The sequence below is a fragment of the Mustela nivalis genome (assembly GCF_964662115.1).
Source record: "Mustela nivalis genome assembly, chromosome: 15".
Taxonomy (NCBI): domain Eukaryota; kingdom Metazoa; phylum Chordata; class Mammalia; order Carnivora; family Mustelidae; genus Mustela; species Mustela nivalis.
The window spans coordinates 82,764,535-82,783,564 of NC_139034.1; positions in this window are offsets into that span (position 1 = coordinate 82,764,535).

Consider the following 19,030-nt stretch of genomic DNA (forward strand, 5'->3'; position numbering starts at 1 on the left):
TTTAATTAAAAGAAACATAAAATACTTAAGAACAGATTAAATGATTTGCATTAGGTATTCCAAATCAGTTAATGTCACCACCAAGGGAAGAGGGCTTTTTTTTTTTTTCACTCCAAGTAAGCAATGTATTGCACTGTGCATTACTCGTTTCTATTAAATATGTCTCTGATTAAAAGCATATGATAACAGTCCTGCCTTTAAAAGCATGCTGGGATTGTTGCCATCATTTTCAAATTTCTATCATCTCTCACACTACCTCTCAAAAAGTGTCACGATTCTCAAAATCATAATGGGAGGGCCAGAATATATTTATTGAAATAATCAGGAGACATCAACCCTATTCTGAGAGTAGAATTTTGGGGGAGGAGGGGCAGAGTGTGGAAATAAGAACCCACAAAGTTTTGAAAAGTACTCACAATGCCATCTACTAGAATGGGTAGATAATTGCACATACGAAAATTCCTGCTGGAATAGTTACTTCTTTATATCTGTTATCTTGGCCTTTCCTCCCACCCAAAAGCTTTATGTCCTCTGTAGACAAGGAGATTTCACTCTGTGCCCCTTTCCTGGATCTTTTAAATAAAAACCTCTAAATAGTACCAACTTTGGCAATGGTCACTGGAACCTCACAGCGCAGTTCACGCCAGATGAGTCTCCAGTTGTCCCTCTGTGTAATTTAAATTCATGACCTCACTCTATGAAAAACTGGCAGTCTATTAAGAGAGACCAAGATTTCTTTGGTTTATCAGAGGAATCGGGTTCATTGCTGAGAAGACATATGCTCTCATTGAGAATGTTCTTGCTCCTTTTTATTCCTAGTTGAAGAGCAAGCAACTTGCTAAGAGGTTTAAAAATAAAGTGAAACAAAATAAACACAGAAACAAGCTCTCTCAGTAGAATTAAACTGACAAACATTTCAGTCAGGAAGACTGACTCTTCAAAACAGGCTTCATCCCCAGGTGAGAGCAGAAAGATGACTTTGATTTCGGGATTTAATTTCCCTCGTACGGGAAATTAATGAAGAGTGGTCTTTCATTTTTGGCTCTTCCAATAATTACAAAGGTAGTAGGTATGTGATGTTCTCCCTCTCAGCAGCCACTCTGTCCTCTTCAAGCAGGGGTGGCTCCACGTAGAGGGTCTCACACTCAAGTTAGGTATCCACCCAGAACCTTAAAACCATATCAAGTTGGATTAGAACTTCTGTAAATTCTGCTGACAGGCTCCTCCCTGAAGGAACTATTTCCAAAGAAGCTAATTTGTACAGATCCTCTAGATGATAATCCTTTTGTTATTGTTTCTATTAATGTGTTCATTCCATAGTATCCACTCCACACTCCCTAAAGCCAGTCACCGAGCTCATGATGCGTTCTGCCCTGTGATGTACTTTGGCCTGTTCCTTGAGCTTCTGACACCCCCTTCCTGTCTATGCCTGTTTTCTATGACACCTCATCTATGTTTATCCTTGGCTGCCTGGGTTTTGAATTTCTACCTGTCTTGCTCTTGGCAAGTAGTAAATGAGCTCAGTCCCAGCCAACCACAGTTTGCTCCATGTCCTTGCTGTGACCTTGGATAAATGGATGCAGTACCCCGGCTTCACAACCCCAGCTCTTCTTTGAACTTGGCATCTGTCGGAGCTGGAGCCATCCTATATCTACCCCTTCCCTAGGCTTGTCAGAGTGCCCGGAGCTCTAGTCTTTGTTCAAAAAGTAATGCCCTATGAAGATTGTCATCCAAATACTGGTCATTTCAATGTGATTAATTAGGCAGGAAGATGTTTAGAAAAATATACAATATGTTCTAATTCAGTCATTAATGAGCATGTATTTAGAGCTATTTGCAAGACACTGTGCTATATATTGCAAATAAGCATATTTTAGAGCAGAGAAATAATTCTGTTCACAATGTTCCTCATATAATTTTATGATGATGTATGATTGGTCATGAGGAATGCTTGTCAAATATAAACATTTTAGATAGTTTAAAGCTTGATAGTTTCAGTAGAATGTAGAGAATAAGGTTTTACCATCATCTACTATCTGACCTTTATGCAAACAAATCTAGTAGGTGAATGAATATCACATATTTTCTTCTTACTTGGTTTCTCACTAATAGAAAGGGAAAGTGGTTGGAAGAGATTCCATCTCTCCACCTGGAGTCAGTCATTCTTACTCAGAGAGACTAAGGAGATGGAGAAATATTGATTTCAACCAGTTGCATGATAAGCCAAAGGCTATGCCAAAGAGAGTAATGGCACCATGCAAGTAAGTAGCTTTGGCATATACTAATATTTGTAATTTAGATTATCATATCTCCTCTCAAAATAATTATGCTATGTATGCAGGAAAATTTTCTCTTCCTATTTCAAAATCAGGAAACCAAACAATCAATTAGTCCTAATTTTTAAAAAGATTTTGTTTACTTATTTGAGAGAGAGAGCATAAAGTTGGGGAGGAGCAGAGGGAGAGGGAAAAGCAGACTCCTTGCTGAGCAGAGTCTGATATGGGCCAATTCCAGGACCTGAGAATCTCAAGACCCTGAGATCATGACTTGAGCCTAAGGCAGACGCTTAACTGACTGAACCACACAGTTGCCCCAATTTTCCTTAATTTAAGAAGCATTGTTGGGTTGTAAATTGTGTGCCTCTAGTATCAAGACAGCCAAATCTAGTGGATGGTAATAATGATTGAAGAAAAATTAAGAGATAAAGTTCAATGGGGCATAAGAGATGGGTATCAAAAGCTTGAGAAATTTCAAGTTTATTTAGTGAAAAAATCTAAATCATTGAAGATTTTAAACACAGGAATGTTATAATGAGAGATTTGTATTATGTCCATTTTACAGGTGAGAACATTGACGTTTAAGATGACATTCTATAGCCATAAGATCACACAGACAGAAACCTACAGGGCCACAATTCACACCTTGGTCCGTGTGACAGGTCCCCTCCTTGGGCAAAGCTGAAGATAAAGGAAACATAAAAGCTAAGGGATGGAGGTGGCAACAAGATGGGAGAGACATTCTAAGGAGACAGATGAGTAGATTTAGTCATTGTTGACATACAAGCTAATGAAGAAGGGGGCGAGAAAATTAAAAGATCATTCCATATTTTGAAACCAGGAAAATGTCTTGTTATATACGACGGGAGGTAGATTAGCATCGCAGAAACAAAATCCGCGTGACAAACCAATCTCGTACAATGTCCTTTTAAATTATTAGAAAGAATGACTCAAGGCATCATGTTGACTAAACATGTTTGCTGCATTAAAAATGACTAACATTTATTTATGGCCTCACTTGTTAATTTACAGATCCCTTCGTATGAATCATTGTATTTGGTTTCTCACAACTTCATGAAATGGGCTCTCGTGGTACAGAGAAAGAAATTAAGGCTTAGGGAAGGTGTTTCATGTTGCACAGTAAATGCAGGATCAAGTTGGGGCATAAATTTGTGTTTTCTGATTCCAAATCCAGGATGCAAGGAGGTTCTTAGGATATGAAAATTGTCATAGACACTTTTAACTTCCTTGAATCAAATGGAATACACATAAATCCCAAACTAAATAGAACTAGTTATCAACCTATTGAAGTGCAGCGAGAGAGATTTAGATAAGCTTCTGGCGTGATTTCTAGTTCACCAACAATATGAATACCTTACTAGAGCAGCCTTATCTCCAAAGCATGAATAATGCCGATAACCCCCTGCCCTGGGAAGATTACCTGTGGCCCCTTTAAAGCCTCTGGAGGTGGCTCATGACCTTAGAGATACCACTTTAAATTCTAAATATATTACTTAAAAGGGCAAATTTAATTGCAGTCTTCAAACCACATCCTCTTCATTTTTTAAAAAATTTCTCTGATCCCGAATAAAGTAGACAGTCTTGCTCCGAAGTGGACCTGGGTCTCTTTCCCACCGTTTTCTGTTTGATGTGGACCTAGAAGGTTTCCCTAAGCCTGTAACCCTTTACGTCATTCCATACCTTGTACTTTTTCTTTTTAATTTTGAGAATCCACAAAACCTGTAAAAACATTTTCCATAGCACGCGTGTGGCAATCAGTGTTTATCACACAGAGATACGTAAGCAGATGTGTGCACACCTTTCCCACCTCTCTAGGCCACTGACCACTTCTAGGAGAGTTTCCTTGAGAATCTCTGGAATTTGGTCTTCTGGACCTAACGGCTGACAAGTTAAAATCACTTCTGAAAAGAACAGTAACAACAGCAAACTTTCACTTACCAGCTATTATGCTTCATAATTAGCAGTTATTGCGGGTGCCTGGGTGTCTCAGTCGATCGAATGTCAGACTCTTGATTTCAGCTCAGTTCATGATCTCAGGGTCATGAGTTCGAGCCCTGCATTGGGCTCCACGCTCAACGGGCGTCTGCTTGAGAGATCTCCCTCGCCCTCCTCCTCTGCCTCTGCCCTGCTTGCTCTCTCTCTCTCAAATAAATAAATTCTTTTAAAATAATAATAATTAGCAATCACTATATGTTATATGCTTGTTTTTACTTGCAATAAAAAGGAGGAAACAAGTGATATTTTGACAATGAAACTGACCAATCTCAGGGGGAAAAATAAATCTTTGTAAGCCATTCCATACTTCACAGGGACTAGTGGGGTAGAAGGAGAGAAAGGGGGAAACCCCGAAGTCTTTATCAGCTCTTCCTGTTGCTATAATTGGAAGAGATAATCATTTAGGGTGTAAACGAATGAGATTTTTGGATACAGTGGCGATTGTTATATATTGAGCCAAAGGGGAGACAGCTAGGGAGAGCAACACAGGTCATCTCAAAGGAGGAAGACAGTGCATAAAAAACAGTTCTTATAACTTCATAGTCAGCCCCACTTGTAGGAAATTATTTGCTCCATTTAAAATGGCTGCTATGGATTGTCCTTTTGGGGAAAATCAATGGTATGTACTGGATAAAAGTTATGGGACAGGAAAGTGGGTGTTGGATCGCATGGATTTGGAGCCCTGGGTAAATGGGAAGAATTCAAGCTCTTGCTCCTTGCCAGAATTCCAGCAGATTTCTAAGGCAGAGAGGAGGAAAAGAGTAGGTTTTGGATTTCAAAGATCATTACCTCAACAGTCACATGGGCTGCACATGGATTATATCTACTTCTCAAACCATCCTAGAACTTAGGAATATTTTCCCATTATATTTACTAGGAAGTTGAGAAAGTCACATAAGAAGTACACTCATGAAGGGCACCTGGGTGGCTCAGTGGGTTAAAGCCTCTGCCTTCAGCTCAGGTCATGATCTCAGGGTCCTGGGATCGAGTCCCACATCAGGCCCTTTGCTTAACAGGGAGCCTGCTTCCCCCTCTCTCTCTGCCTGCTGCTCCACCTACTTGTGATATATCTCTTACTGTCAAATAAATAAATAAAATCTTAAAAAAAAAGAGGTATACTCATGAATTAAATTAGAGTTAGAGGGAAAGAAAAGAAGGGATAATAGTTAATTATTGCTAAATACGTGAACAGAGTTGGATGGTTTCCAGGGAGGGTAGAACCTAGAAGTCACATCTAAGCAATAAAAGTTTGGAGAGAAAACATTTTCCTTAGTGGATCTGTTTGTTCTTCTCTAATAATGTGAAATCTCCTAAGAATCATCCAAAGAGTTTTACAGACGGGGAAGTAATACTTCAATTAGTTTAACTATAAAGATACCTATTGTGACATAACTTTTGTGTGACATGTACAAATAGATATGACACCGTCAAAACATTTTTATTTGATGGAAGAATGCATTTTTCAAAAGATCATTCATTTGCTAGTTGATATTTATAAATCTACACATAGTACTTGTTATCAGGCTTTACATATTTTTTAAATTTCCTATATACCCATCATATATACTTCATATCTAAGTAGTAATTTGTTTACCTATGGTTTTAAGTAATATGCTACAGACCATTGTAATTAGATATATAATATCTATCTTCTTTTATGTACTATAATCTATTTAGACAAAGCTTTATAATTTGAAATGTAAATTGCTTTCAATACTTAAAAATTTTAAACAATATATTGCATCTAAATTTTCTCATAAGAAACTATTTAAAATGGAAATTTGGCATTAATTATAAATTTTTAAAGCTTTTGCTGCATTTTTCTTATTTGCTCTCCATTAGGAACCAATTTAAACCCTAGCATAATATATGAGAGAGCATATTTATCCTCAGCCTTGTAAGTACTTAGTTGATACATGTCAACTCCCCTTTTCATAGGCAAAATGGAATTTGATTATTGCCTTTTTCTTCACTTGATGCTTATTTGCATAATAGTTCTCTTGAGCACATTGGCCAATGGACTCCTACTTCTCAACACCAGTTAGTTTCTTTGTCCATTTTTCCATTAATAGAGTCGATTAGTCTTAGGAGGTACTCGGATATTAAATACTAACATCTAGGGAGTATACTACAAAATATTTATATCACGGGTAATGTTACTTCTTCACCATCCAGAAGGTTCATATCACACAGATTTACTCCTCTTTCCCTTGACCTTCTGCCTTTGCCCGTGTGTCTCGATAAGCCTCCTTTATGCCAACAACACACATTCACCTACATTTCATGTCAGGGCTTCTGTGGTTCAATTTTTCACATTTAAATATTTAATCCATTTGAATTTTATTAAGGTGCGTGTTGTGAGGTAGGGGTTTAACTCCATTTTCCTTTTCCGCAGAGTTTGCCAACTGGCCCCATATCCTGTGTTAACTAATTCATCCTTTTTCTCCCGGTTCAAAATGTCTTCTTTGTCATGCTACCTTCAAGGACACCTATGATATATATATATATATTCAGCCTATTTATGGGTTCCTTTTCAGTGCCATTTATCTGTCTGTGTCGTCCTGCGGATGGGTTTGACATCTTAGCCACAGAGCAGGTCGGAAGACTTATGACACGGGAAGTTGTCTGGGATGGGGGTGTGGGTGAGGGAGGTGGGGTGAAAATTGATGATGGAAGTAAGTGCACAGGGTTTCGTCTGAGCAGTGATCAGCGTCGGAAATCTCCGAGAAGACCAAGAGCTCTCCTTTCCCTTGACAAAGTGCAACAGAACATGTCCACAGGGGGAAGGGCATGCCAGGAGGAGAAAGCCAATGACAAGCACAAGCAATAAAGTTCATAGTTGCTGCCTGTTCTTCTCTCCACTGTCTCCCCCGCGGAGGAAAGTGTGCAGTGTCGTTGTGAGCTTCTGAGCCAGTGACTGAAGTCAGAACAAAGTTAGCAGACTGCCAGGCTGTCTAGCGACGCAGAAGACTCGAGTCCAAATCCCTTCTCTCAGGTTTGGAGCCGGGAGCTCTTCAAAGTCGTGGTACATAGAAAACCTTCCCTTCTTCAGTCACTCTGGTGGCATGAGGAAAGTCTTTCCGAATTCCCCATCACAGCCACCCAAAATGTGCCTGTATTTTTGCTTCAACAGATCGTGCACATAAACACATTTTTAATTTGATATCTAATGGAAAGGTTTGCCAGGAATATTTGGTGATATATGAAATGTCGGAGACTTGGAGAGGTGGGGGAGAATACTTTATTTCTGTGTAACAGATATTCCCTTTTGCACCCTATATTCAATTACAGGGGACATAAAAAATATTACCTGGGCCATTTATGGCTGTGCTAGCAAGCGCAAATGTTTCATGTGGATTTAAGTAGGACCTATCCCCCCGGCATACAATGTATTCTCCTCAGCAAGAGCCTCACAAGATACAGTTACCACAATGTCAACGTCTTCCCAGTTCCTGCCGTGCATTCCTTAAACACATACTTACCCTACGAGAATATCTCCGTGGCTGGGAAGTGTGACTGGTTGGTGCCCTGCAACAATGCTGCCTGTTCAAATGTAGAAACTAAATGTAAGGAAGAAATGCAAATAATACACTTTTTTACATGAGGAGAATCGGGGTGAGTGTGTCTCTGTACCATCTGTTGAGGTAAATTACATACAAATATTTCAACACCAGAAGGCCATGTCAATGAACACGTCTCAGCAAGAGTCGAAGTTGAATCCATAGAGAATTCATAAAAATGTGTTGAGGCCTCGCACAAGCTCCCAAACCATCTTCACAAGCAGAGGGTGTTTTTTATTGTGTGGATTTCACATGGGATGCAAGCTGCCTGGCTCAGTGCCAAGGCCTTTTCACAGTTACCCAGAGAGCAAGGGGGAAGAAGCCGGGCCACAAGGAGCAGGTGGCATCTTTAGCACGCCTGGAAACTTACACTGGGTTTATGCAGGAAGAGGGGCAGGGCTGGTCCCAGAGCTCCATGCAAAGCCGAGCATGAGGATGAGCTCATTGCTCTGGAGTAAATTACTTTTCCTCTCCAAGGGTTTGCAGGCTTATTGCTATCTTAGCGCTGTTAGCCACATGCCTTTGGAATCATTAAGCATTGATTTCAATTTTCTTTCACTTAATCATAAACCATAATATTTAATTGCTTCTAATTGTTTAAATAGGACTGGTTGCTCCTTTAGAAACCTTTTCTTTCTGTAAGCAAAAAGATAGCTCTGTCCTTTTCTATTTTCATAGTTTTATTGGTGTATAATAGACAAGTAAATTCACTAGATATTTAAAGTGTACCTCATGGTGATTTGATATATGTACATCTCTGAAGGCATTGCCCACCCACCCCCTCCCCCCACTTATATACCTTATGTATGTTTGGGAGAAAATTTAAGGTCTGTTCTTTTATTTTAACAAATGTCAATTATACAATACAGTGTTATTGGCTATTCACCATGTTACCTATTAGATTCTCAGACCTTACTCATCTTGCTGTTGTAAGTTTAAATCCTCTATGAACCTCTCGCTATTTCCGCACCCCTCAGCCCCTGAAAACCACTCTTCTTTTGTTTTTTTAACGATTTTGTTATTTATTTATTTTAGAGAGCAAGAACGGGCGAGGGGCAGAGGAGGAGGGAAAGAGAACCTGAGCGGACTCCACACTGAGATCGCGGTGTCCAATGCGGGGCTGGATCTCATGACCCTGAGATGACGACTTGAGCTGAAACCAAGAGTCGGAGGCTTAACCCGCTGAGCTACCCAGGTGCCCTCCAATAGCTGTTCTGTTTTCTGTTCCCCTGAGCTCAGCTTTTCTATTTTGGATTCCACATGGAAGTGACAGCATGCACTATCTGTCTTTCTGTCTCTGGGTATTCCATTCGGCATAACGCCCTCCAGGTTCATCCGTGTTATTGCAAATGACAGGATTTTCTTTCTTTTTTTCTTTCTTTCTTTCTTTTTTTTTTCTTTTCTTTTCTTTTTTTTTTTTTTTTTAAGGATGAATAATACATTTTTTGATGTATCGATCACATTCTTTTTACCCATGATGTGTCTCATCGAGATTTCAGCTGAGGTGCCCCACACCGTGTCAGACCTACCTGTAGGATGACGTCTCAGCTCTCCCAGCTGGAGTCTGCTTCTCCTTCCTCTGGTCACTCGTTATGGGTGGTGCACACCAGAACATGCCGATTCACCTTGTAATTATTTTGCTCACATATGTCTCTGCCCATCAGGGTGAAACTCCTTAAATTTTCAGACCAAATTTTGTGCCTGTCATGTAGATGTTCAGTGGATAGAGAATGAATGGATAATCAGTGACCCTGGCATTGAAAACGGATGCTGTCGGGAGAACAGATAAACAAAAAGGGAAAGATTGACTAGCCTCCCCTCCATGCTGGTTGCAGGGTCTGAGAGTAAATGATGTTTGACTTTGCTAACTGATGAGTAAAGAACAGGGGCAAGTACTCTTGCAAATATTTAAATTCCATGTGCAAATATCAGTGGACTAGCAGAACTCTCCAGACCAGCATGAGGGAACTCAACTAATATAACAGGAGGTAATTAGGAAAGTAAACACTTTGGAAAAGTATTAAAAAAAAAATATTCCAGAAGGATGAGCCTCTGAGGTCAAGTGCAGGAAATCTTGGCTTGTATATGTTAGCCAATGTGAATAAAATTTTAAAAATGTACTTTCTAAAGTAAATGTTTCTGTTTTAAGCAAATAACCCAAATCGTCTAAAAAGCCTTTGCAATTATGAGAATAATTTTAATCAAAAAACCTCACACATTTCTATACCTCTGCATGTGAACTTGGATTATGGTCCAGTTTGTGTGAAAAAAGAAACACGAATTTCTAGTCTTTATTTAATTTTTCAAATTAATTTCATATTAATATAATCACTTTTTAAAATAATATCCTTATGTCTATATCCTTATTTTTTTGTATTTGATTATAGTACATATCACTTTGGAATTAATCTGAGATCAGGTACATACAATCAGATGCTACCAACATATTCAAAACAATATAAAAATCCTATATTCTGGTTCATAAAAAATGACCCCGAGAACTACTTACACATTTCTGTTTGTTGAACCATGTACTACAAAGTAAAGGTCACACATTGATATAGTTTTAAAACAGCAAGCCAACATAAAATTGCCAAATGATTTGTTGAGAACATCCTTTTGTCTTATTGAATGAGATAATCCTTGAACAAAGGGACTGATAAAAACGTAAGATTAATATTTTCTGGGATCTTGGTTCTGAGCTCTTATGCACCAGATAAAGAACACCTATTTCTAAAGCTCTGATTTTGCATTGAGCAGCTTTATTCATGTATACCTCATTCTGATCTTACCTTCTGGGGTGGGGAGGACTTCATTTCATTGTAAAGTGAGCCTCCCGGATCCGATGAAATTCGGTTTTCATCCTTACTGCCACTGGACTCTGAACTAAGCAGTGCAGTTCTGGGATTATTCCTTTTCTCCCTCCCTCAGAATCCCTGTGCTCAGCTGGACATCTGAAAACACTTTTCCTTCTTTGTATTAATTAGTCTGCTCGGCATGTCATAACAATGTACCTCAGCTTGGGTGGTTTAAACAGCAGACTTTTTTTTTTTTTTTCTTTCTCACAGTTCTGAGTTCCAGTGTCTGAGATCAAGGTGTTGGCAGGGTTATTCTTTGTGAGGCTGATCTCCTTGGCTTGTGGGTGGCCACATTCTCTTCTCAGGGTCTTCACGTGGTCTTCTGTGCATGTCTCCATCCTAATCTCCTTTAATAAGGACATCAGTCATATTGGATTAAGGGCCCACCCTCATTGATTCATTTTACCCTAATTAACTCTGAAAAGACCATATTTTCAAATATAGTCACATTCCCAGCTACTGTGGGGTGAGGACTTCAACCTACTAATTGGGGGGGGGGCAGTTCAACCCATAATATTACTGAAAGATCAACATTAAAGTTAACCTTATTTGGAGACGTCTCATAGCTCCCTACATTTTTTGCAAATATCTCTGCCATTGATTTTCCACTATGCAATTATTCTTAAAAATTCTCTTTCCATTCATATTCCCTGGGGATCTTATTCAATAAATTTTGACTTTTCACCTCCATAAAGCGGATTAATCTTTTGTTTCATTTGGGGTCTTTGACTGCAGGAAACAAAATCCACTGAAGCTATTTTAAGCAGGAGGGCGTTTATTAAAGGATATTAGAAAGCTCACTGAATCCTTAAAAGGGATATAGAAATAGGATGTAGTATAACTTAAAGGAATGACTTGAGGCCTTCATGATGGAACTAGGATTGATAGGAGAATTGTCCAGATACTGTCCCCCCAAATCTTTGAATCTGCTGCCACCTGTCACCCCAAATAGCTAAGCCACACTGTTTCTTTAAGTTGTTATTTAGAAATCCATCCCATGTGGGTCTGTCTGAGGGGGCGGTTGGGATACTATTGAATGATTTTTATGAATCTAGAGCTGTGCTCATTCCATTCAGTTCATTGGACTGTGTGTTCCTTGTGTGTGTTAAACTGAAGACTAAACTTTGGGGATAAACATAAACATAAATAAGGATATGTCCATCACACCTCTTTGTATTAGCCTTACAATCATGATCATAAATTTATATCTCAAAATATCTCTACCAATATTAATTCTAGCACTCATCATAATTACTATTTTAGTACTTAGTCCTTATTTACAATGGCTTTGGAAAACAAAATGGAAATCACCTTCAACTGGTATCTCTAAGCTCATTCCTTTTGTACATGGATATTGTGTCATATCTCAGTTGTAAAGAACCAATTAACTTAGTGTAAGTGGCAAAGAATTGTGTTGTCCAGTGAGGCTGTGACCTTGTCACTCCTTCCCTGAAATGTTCTTTCCCATGTCCTGTTAAAATTGACCTACGCTATCACGATTTTCTTTCAAGTTGTTTTACTTCTTCTTTGCTCTGTGTCAAAAGACAAAATAAATAAGACCAAAAAAATTAAGAAAATTTGTTCCTGCCAGTCTCTGTTCTGACAAATTCTTCTAATCTTCTAAAGCATCTGACCTCTTCCCTAAGAGATGCAACAGTCCAACTTAAATCTTCTTAACTTCTAAATCAACTTAAGTTCTTCTTCTGAAATAATCTGTTCCATGCACAAGCTGAGTCCCTCAGACCATTTGGAGTCTGGAACACTACAACATTCTAAACGAGGCAGTGTCAACTTAAATATCTTGCACGGTTAGGGCTACAGTTTTAAGTGTATGCTTAGGTCCATTTTATCTCTAGGTATTCTATCTCAGTGTTATCAGGCTATCTTGAATTTCTTACATCTAGAAGCTTTTCTACTACTTGTACTGTGACTTGACAAGATACCTATTGTGTATAAAATAATATAAAAGTATTAACTATAAGTATAAACATCATCTATTGAGTGCCTAACATGTACTAGGCAATCGCTATCCCCTTTTATAAATAAGGACAGATGTTTTTAAAAAGTTATATCGGTTCCCCAATTCACAATACTATTAGGTGGCAATTTATTCATGAAATATTGAGTAATTGTATATATACTTTAGTGATTATTCTATTCACTGAGGGTTTAGCAGTGGACAGAACAGACCACATTCTTACCATCATGGTACATATGTTTAATCAGAAGAGACAGGTTTTATACATATAAAAAATATCAAGCGGTGTCAAGGGCTATAAAGGAAAAAGTGGTAGGTTAGAGAGGAAGTGTTGGTGAGTATAGTGGAGACGGAGATGCGACCAGGGAAGGACTAAGACGGTGACAAGTGACAAACGAAACTTACAGGAGATAGAGTAATATGTATTGAGGCTCCAAGGTGGAAAAATGCCCTGTGTGGGGGAAGGGGAGCAAGAGCAACAAGGTGTAGGGGGAAGCAGTAAGGGATGATGTCAGCGAGGGAGAGAACAGGGGGAAAGTTTGGGAGGACCATATCTGGACATGATGAGTATCCTGGGCTCACTCAGACACCACCCTTGAGGCAAGGATTAAAAGCTAAGTCATTTTTGGAGAGGAAATTCTAGGGTCTATCAGTAGTGAGCAGGCAAGCCAAAGAGGGAGAAGGAGGGAGCAAACTTCATGTTTGTTCAGGAGCAAGTTACTACTTAGGGACAGGACTCCCATCGGGCTGGGACCTCTGAGAGGAGGCACATCTCACATCTCAGAGAGACTCACTCTAGAATATTGATCCACCACTTCCACCAGCGCTGGATGAGGGATGCTTCCAAGGATATATTCACTCCTCTGCACTTCCAGACTATCTTTTTATCACCTGAAATCACTGGGGGAAGCTGGAGGAAGACCTGAGGAAAGAACCACATGTGTTTGCACTGTGGTCTTCAGGTCTCCTTATGGAGAGCACAGATGGGGTGGGTATGTAGTTCTGGGTGTTGACACTATCTTGACCCCACTGTTGGGATGATCCCAGCACAGAAGTGTTGTCTTCGTCCACTGAGTTTGAGATCAGGGTGCCAGCCTGGTCCAGTGAGGCCCCTACTCTGGCTTGCAGAGTTCTCCTGGGTCCTTGCTTGGTGGAAGGGTCTATCTAGGGAACTCCCTGGGACCTCTTTTATCAGAAAGCTAATCTATTCCTGGGAGCCCCACCTTCATCCCCCAAGCACCTCTCAAAGGCCCTCTCTGCTACTACCCCCACACTGAGCATTAGGATTCAACATAGGATTTTTGGGGTGGGGGAAGCACAAACACTAAAACCATACCAAGTGGCATGAACTGATTGATGTGCCTTTATGGGTCACTCTGGCGACTGGGTTGAAATGGGCAGGATGTGGTGCCCAGAGCAGAAATGAGGAGCTGGGTAGGGGACTGCATCCATCCTCCTGGTCGGCAGCCAAGGGCTTGAACTAACTCAGTAATGATGGAGAGACATGGGAAGGCTATGGATGTGTTATGAAGAGAAAGCTAACAGGATTTATTAATAAATTTATTACAGAAAGGATGCACAAAGGACTTTGAAAGATGTCTCCAAGGAAGTGGAAGAATGTCATTTACTAAAATGGGAGAGATTGCAGGATGAGCTTTCTTGGAGAAAAAAAAAAAAAAAAAAGTGTGAAAACAAGAATCTCAAGCCTGAAGATATCTTTATAAATTAGGTATTATTATTCCCAGTTTTTAGTTGAAAAAAAAAATGTTCTCAGAAACACCAAGATAATAGATAATATCAAAGTATTTATGTAATATTTTATGTTTAAATCCATATTTAGAACTTAGAATTATTCTTTTTTTTTAAGATTTTATTTATTTATTTGAGAAAGATAGGAAGAGAGCATGAGCAGGCAGAGGGGCAGAGGAAGAAAGAGAAGTAGGCTCCCCACTGAGCAGGGAGCCCAAAATGAGGCTCAGTACCAGGACTCTGAGATCACGACCTAGAGGAAGGCAGATACTTAACCGACTGAGCCACCTGGGCACCCCAGACTTAGATTCATTCTTAGTCACAACTTTTAAACACTCAGGAAGTTTCTCAAAACAAAATATCTTTTAACAAAATGCCTGAAACCGACATATAGCAAGAAGGATGAAGGATTAAGTTAAAGTAATTAGGGTTTATCTCAATGTGAAAAAACATCAAATACGTTATTCTTTGTAATAAAAGCAAATTAATTTTAGTAAAACTATTAAAGAAAACATGAGTTAGTCACATTGCAATAAAGGAGCCATAAATAAGGAATCTCTAGCCACTTTCCAAAAATGAGATTATGGAGTGCTGTCTTAGTGGCCTCAATGTCTTAATAGTTCCAAATACATTCATCCCTAATTATTCAGAGCTAGATTAGTCTCGTTCCATTATCTGGGCTATTCTGGTCTCCTTTTTATTCTTTTGGGTTTTTAAGCACTATCTCTAGGTTTACCACCTAAGACCTTTATTAGCTGAGGGCAGAGAAAATTACACTGGAGCATCTGGTTAATTATAATTGTTTTATTAAGGTGTGTGTAGGGAATAGATTGATACTTATGACTGCCATAATATTTTTAAAGGTCACTGTGGAAATTATGGAAAATAAAGCCAGCTAGTTTTTAAATTGTGATTTGAAATATAAACCGATGTTTTGAACACCAGATTCCTAAAACAAAAATGAACTACAAAGTATGCTACATCTCAAATATAAGTACATTATGTAAATCATGAAGGATGAATAATGATTTCTGGAAATCATGTGTTCCCTTAAAAGTCCAATATTCAGTAGGAAAACATTAAAATATTTACACACTCAAGGAATTGGAAACTGATTAAATATATAAATATATAATATAGATATATATTCATGTATTTTAGATACTTTATATATTACACATGTAGAGAGATAGATACATTATATACATTAGATAGATACATTATGCATATAATATAGATACTTAGCTGATATCTATACACTTTGCTCTAGAGCAAGCAAATTCTATACTATAAGAGCTGTAGTATATGTTACAAAGTGTGTTAAATATCTAGTTTGAGCAGGAGTTTCATAAGCCTGACTTCACTCCCATGCTTTATACTGTATCTCTTTTTTGTCTGTGCTCCTGGCCTACCTGAAATACATATTCTAATAAAATTCCAGAAGTTACACATTTATGGAAACTCAGGTGTGTATTTTCCCATTCACAGCAGAACAAGAGAACTCAAAATACTGACCACATACTTTATAAGACTTATTCTTTCAAATAAATGCAGCTTATTTTTCTAGACATTACTAACAGTAACATTATTAGTAAGAGTGTGATTGGTTATGAACACTTGGGGAAAGTCAGCTGATCGAAATAGCTGGTATGGGTACTCTGAACACGCTTAATTATACCTAAATAATTTTAAACAGAGTAATATATTTTGTGTATTCTATTAAGCAAGGATAAAGTAATAGAAAATAAGATACCGATGAAGTATGCTTTGCTATACTAATTTTCTTGAACATTTGTATTATTGGATGAATGTTATTAATGTGACTTTTAAAAACAAATTAAATATTCTCTTACTTATTCTCAGTCCTGTTCAGGTATATATAGGCACCAGAATCCTCCACCATTCCTAAGTATTTTTATTTAAGAAACATTGTTTGCAGAGATAGTTACCACATTACAGTTATTACATGTGAAAAATGGAAAAGGCTGGTAAAACCGCATTCCTGCCGCCCCTGTAAACACGTACGGGAGACGGTATAGGATGATGACAGGTACACAGCAAATTCAATAAATAGGCTGTTTATTTTAAATACCTCACTTATTACCATAAAGTAAATTAAGAAACATTGAAATAACCTAGCTGTTTCAACATCATACCTATCTTAACGTATTGTCTCAATATCACTTTCAAATAGAGATGTTTGAAATGGTGTCTGCAATCTACATTTTTGATCTGCCTAAATGGCTGCTGGCTTCAGCAGAACATTAATGCAAATCTAATGTACCTGCTGGTATGATTAGCTGAATCAAATGATGGCATTTAAGTAACACCTAAATAATCTTAATTAGGATCTTCGACTCATCTTACCACTTACAACTCTACAGATGGATAGTCTTAATTATCAGCCTTTTGATTAGGATAACAGCCCTAATCAAGATGATGTGGGCCTGATAGACAGAGTATCAGTAAATTAATGGCTGCTGTTATGTGGGAGCATATGCAGAAAAATGGAACCGCATTCTATGAGAGACAGGATGACGTCTATGCGAAGGAATTAATACTGTCGGGAAAAAAAGCAGAGGAAAGACTCATAGATTGAGATTAATTTTATCAAATTCAGATATATTTGAGTCCTTATATTCAACTGATTATATAAGTTTAATGTTTACATGAAATTGACTAAATGCAGGTTATTTCACACATGTTCCTAAATTCTGTATCGGTAACTTGGTAAAACTTCAAGGATCTGATATGCATGAATCAAAACTATCAGGAATGCCTTTCTTCTGATAGAAATCATGAGATGATAAAGCAAGAGATAGGAAAATATAAAATACTTTTACTATAACATTTCTCCAGAAATAGTTTCTCTTCAGAATTCTAACTTTCCAAATTATCAACTGCTTAAATAGTTATAAAGCAGTGTTAACAAGCATTTTCTTGTAGTTGCACATGGACTCTTGGAAAAAAAAAAAAAAAAAAGCTTATTTATTTATTTGAGAGAGAAAGAGATTACCAGAGAGGTGTAGAGTCTCAAACAGAGTCTTTGCTGAGAGAGGAGCCTGATGTGACGATGAATCTCACCACCCTGAGATCAGGACCTGAGTAGAAAACCAAGACTCAGAGGCTTAACCAACTATACCAGCCAGGTGTCCCTAAACATGGCTTCTTTGATTACAAAGCTTTCCTAGTATTTAATGAATGAGAAAACAAGCCAGTACTGTATTTATGCTCTTTTTTTTTGCTGGACTGTGAGTTGATGGAGAATTGAGGGTCCTCACACATTTTCATTTTGTGTTTTACCATCCTAGGCCTTACAAATAAAGGCTTTATGTCAATTGAGTTTTTACCCAGAACTTTCCTCAAGCTCTGTCCTTGGTCCTCAGTGTCTACAATCCAATCTAAGCTTCTCTTCAACATGTTCTCTTCCAGCCACTCCACCTTCCATTTATGGCCATAATGGGCACTCTCCTTTTCTGGTTTTGTTTTGTTTTTGTTTTTTACCATGCCCTTTGTTTAGCACAAATCTAGAATCCAGACTAGTGGACCCCCCCCCTCTTCTCTCACTGAACAGTTAAGATTAGTTTCAGAATTGACTCCTTGGAACTGGAAAGTATTGGTAAATGTAACATCAGAAATTAGATATATTATCCATTCCTAGATAAAACATAAGACTCAAGTGTGGGTGTGAGTTAGAGAAGACTTGAAACTATTCTTGCCAGAGAGGAAGTGAGAGAGGCCCTGCATTGCTCACTGTTTGCCATTAGATATACTGAAAATCCACCACAGTGAATTATGAATCCACTGTGTATTTGCAATGCATATCAAATGGTATCTGTTTCAGTGTTCTGTGCTCATGTGCCTTATTCTTTGAATAATAGTAATAATGATCATGACAGAGATGTACACAGTGATGGTGGACACCTGCCCTCTTTTCACACTAACACAAACCGTGGGAGACTTCTCTATGCAAAACCACAAACACCACACCTGCAATTTGTTCACTAAGTTATTCCAGCCCTTGAGAAAGGAGAGCTGTGGAAAATCCCCAAAAGCCACATGTCCCTGCATACTCCAAGGTCTCCTCCTTCTTCAACAACCACATGCTCTGTCTCATCCACCAGCTTCTCTTCACTTAGCTATGACTGCTATTCCTGGTTTTCTTTTTAAATATTGACCTAGTGATTTTCCCACAAGAAAATTCTGCTTTAATAATGTCATCCACTCCTAATAGTATTTGCTTTGTATAGATTGGTATCCTCACCTGTAATTCCTTCCAGCTTTCTCAACCTATACACTCAAATGTCTTACAGATGGCCTACTGGGGGCAGCCTATCAGGTTGGAGTGCATCTTGAATCTGAATGCACTGTCTCCTCACTCAGCATAGTGTTGCTGCCATTCAAGCTCCGAATCTCTCCTTATCTGCGATCCGCAGTCAGTTACCATGGTCTCCTGACCCTACCTTATAAATGTTTCCTGTGTCTATTTCTCTTTTGTTACTCTCATCGCTAATCATACAGGTTCAGACACATTTTTTCTTTCTCATCTCATCTCTAGCAAGCTTTCCTGCCATCTTCCCTTCCCTGACCTAT